General features: G+C 31.4%; 1 long non-coding RNA gene across 1 annotated transcript; it reads right to left on the bottom strand.

Moving 5' to 3' along the window:
- Nucleotides 1-823: 823 nt before the first annotated feature.
- LOC145814267 (uncharacterized) lies at nucleotides 824-3880 on the bottom strand. The gene is made up of 2 exons (XR_014357608.1): nucleotides 3379-3880; nucleotides 824-1037 (listed from the first exon to the last, which is right to left on the bottom strand). It is a non-coding gene; the product is annotated as an uncharacterized LOC145814267 (long non-coding RNA).

The raw sequence follows: 3880 nt of genomic DNA, 5'->3' as shown, positions 1-3880 counted from the left end.
CTTTCAATTAATATCATTCAATTCTAATTTGAGTCTACCCCGTCATTCTCCCAAACGTCCACCAAGTTGACCAAAACAGTACTTCTTTTTTCTTTCTTTTTTTGCAATTGCAAATCACCACATGTTATTTGGAAAAAAAAAATTAATTAAAAAGAGTTTGGTTATGAGTTTTGAATAGAATTTTAATAGAGTTTTGAGTTGTGTGTTTGGTTATGAGTTATAAGTTTTTCAATTAAGTTTTGAAAATTGTTTTCAAAACTCATAACCAAACAAATTTTCTCATTTCATATGTCACATCGAAAATTCAAACTCAAATCAAAACTCTTTTCAAAACTCATAACCAAACAAATTTTCTCTTTTCAAATCATAATTCCAAAACTCAAAAACTCAAAATACAACTTTATTCTCAAATTATAATTCTAAAACTCTACCAAACACTACGTAGGTTTTTTTTTTTTGAAAAATAGCGACTTTCCTAATTTAAAGTGTTCACATATTCCAATACTTCTAAAACTCACATTTAATAGAAAATAATTTAAGAAATACACAACACAAACTAAACCCTAAGTCGTCATCATTTATGTTTTGAAATTTTTACATAATTTCTAAAATTTATGTAATAAAAATATCACATAACCATTTATGAGAACCATATTTGTAACGCCCTGAAAATATAACCATAATCCATTTTATTTTATTCTTTACAAATGATCAATAACATCATATCTTCTATTTCATTTATAACTTTGATCAATACAAAAGATGACATATGCGATATATATTTATAAATCCTAGATTTTGAATTTATAGTATATGACATGGATACATGAAGTTAAAAATAATAATAAAGTCAAGTAATTATATGCCCTAATGGCTACATCTTTCCAAGTTGATACTTGGGTACAACAAAATGAGTCCAACTCAACACAACTAAAGCCCAAGGCTTATGCAAAAATAATTACATCTAATAACAAAATGAAACCTTTGGCTCCAAGTCCTCCCAAGCTATGTCCTTGGTGGAGGCATATCATCAGCACCTGAAAGTTATTTTCCACATAGGGTGAGTCAAAACCCAATAGAAATACTTTAACACAATATATGAATCTTAATGAAGTCATAAGGTGAATGCACATATATGCTATTTGTCAAACATTTTACGTTTTCCATCTCAAAACTATGCAATGCCAGATTATAAATCAATTCATGAAAATAATCATTTCATAATAGAAAACAAAGCTAGGGATGTAAGAAAAACTAAAAAAAAAAAAATCAAATCAATTGAACCGGACCAAATCGGCAATATTTGGTCTGTTTTTTAACAAGAATCAGTTTGTGTAGTTTTAAAATTTATTTCTCTTTTCAATTTTTGGTTTGGCATCAGTTCAAGTACCTTGTGCACCGAACTAAACTAAAATCAACCACTTCAACATATATTGTATTTATAATATATATAATTTAATAATATAATGATATTAATAAGTATAATAAATTATTAACCTTGATTAATTAACCTTATCATCTTTATAACCCAAGTTTGTAAACTCTTCTTATATATAATCTTAATCCTAACTTATTATTCTTGAAATCTTAGTATTTTTTAACCTTTTTTTTTTGTGTTTATTTTTGTTAATCTAGGAATTGAAAAATATTTATTAAATGGATGGATTGAATATGTTTGAAATGGTGGACAAATAACTAATTTAATATATATATATATATTAGTGATTATATTTAAAAGTGGCTTATGTTTGAAATGTCCTAAACTGATAAAACGCATCGAACCAAACCATTTCAATTGGTTCGATTCGGTGCAGTTTGATGAGAAAAACGGTCTGTATCGGTATTCAAAATAATAAAACTAATATTATCGATTCGGTAATTTTTTTTACTTAAATACCGATTGTACCGAACCAATTACATCCTTAAACAGGGCAATGGATACAAAATATTGAGAATCTCTAAGTACGTATCTGCTAGTAAGCTATACAGACATTACCAAAGCTATTTTACCAGTACTAACTAGAAGGATCGGCACCTAACTGTGCAGGTTTTTGGACTTTTATCAAGGACATAGAGGCCAACATAATAACCACAACCACACCCCTTAACTCGATTCACCAAGGTATTCATCAATTTTTCTCAAAATCAATATATTTTCAATGTTGAATATGAAACATGCGAGATGTATGAGAAATTAGTTTCAATTTAACCTAATTCTCATGCAATTTCTATAACAATCAAAACTATCATCCACCGATAGCCCATACTAATATTTCTACTTGATAGATAATTTCCAATCAAAAGATATAATTCTATCATTTTAAAATGGGAGTGATATTACATATTCTAGTCCACCACCATCATCAACATAACACTCTTCCAATCTTACAAAACCCAATATCTTTTCCTTTACTCCTATAAACCAAATAACAATGATTCTCAAACAAAATCTCCTTTGTTCTTTAAAATCTCATTTAAGGAGTAAGTTTTCAAAATTCCAACACAACCCAACAATATGTACACTCCCACAACCTTTCTTATGTATTTATTTGAAAAACCCCCTCTTTTTTTTTTTTTAAAATCAAAAACTAGGTTTAATAATAAAAAAAAAAACCCTCCAAATCACTAACTCTTTTCAAGGAGCAAATAACTAAGCTAAGAACTATATTAAATGTTGAAAAAATTCTTGCCTCAAAGTAGAAGACAAGAGAGAGCAAAGGCAAAAACTTGGCACAGTAGAAAACAACAACTCCTCCGATTAAAACGAAACCCTTGACGTGTTCTACCATTTTCTCAAAAGGGCTAGGGTGAAGAAATCAAATGATTAAGAGTATTTAGAGCTAGAATGTAAGAACCAAAGAGAGAGAGAGAGTGTGTGTGTGTGTGAAGATTTAGGGTTTTTAGAGAGAGAGAGAGAAGTGAAAAAGTGACCCAAAATGCCCTTCTCTCAGACTGATATACGTGCAAACCGTTTGAGCGACTAAAACACTGCTCAAGCAACCAAAATCATAGCTCGAGCTTACAATGACCCCCTCCTAGAAGTTCAAACCTGTAAAAGACCGCTCGAGCGCAATAAAGACCGCTTGAGCGAAGATACCATACTTCCAATAGTTTTGCAGATTGTAAAAGACCGCTCAAACGTAAGAAAGACCGCTCGAGCGAACATGCAAAAATTTGGCAACAACTCTTTGAAAAACTAACTTTAAAGCTTGTTTCAAACACAATCACAACTCCCAAACAACCAAACTCAACTAGTAATAAGATGAAAATGAGATGAACAACAATTAAGGACATAAATTCTCAGATTCAAAAGCAAGAAATAGGTCAGGTCTAAACCAGAACCGTTGTAATATTAAAAGAAATTAGAGAAATCCATACCTCTTGGAGAAAAGAAGAGAAAATGAAGGAAAATCCCAAATTTTGGACTTGCCGAAATTTCTATTGCTCTAGTAAAAAACGATGCCCTCGACATGCTTGACACTTTAGTTCAAAGAACTAATGTCAAAATCTTCTTTGATTTGCCTAGATTGAGAGATTTGCAAGGGTTAATGGTTATTTTTAGAGAAAAATGAGAGAAAAGAGTTAAGAAAGAGAAAGAGGGCTAAGAGAAAAGAGAGAGATAATCAGATTTTGTGAGATAGGGCATGAAATTTGAGGTAGAAATGTGCTAGGCTGCACATGTGGAGCCTTTTCCCGCATGTACAGTGGCCCCCTCTACAAGTGCGGTAGCCCTTGGTCACACATTTGGTTTATTGCAGTAACAAACATCACCATTGCCCCATTTTTGCCTCACGTGTGGGCCTATCCCGCTTCACGTGCAGAGTCTCCATCCCAGAAACTTCATGTTGCCTGTACCAATCTACACGTGTGGGCCTAAATG

The sequence above is a fragment of the Camellia sinensis genome, unplaced genomic scaffold (genome assembly GCF_055761805.1).
Source record: "Camellia sinensis isolate YWXY unplaced genomic scaffold, ASM5576180v1 Unanchor1, whole genome shotgun sequence".
NCBI lineage: Eukaryota > Viridiplantae > Streptophyta > Magnoliopsida > Ericales > Theaceae > Camellia > Camellia sinensis.
Note: the sequence above shows the minus strand (reverse complement) of the source record. Positions and strands in the feature narration are given on the sequence as shown.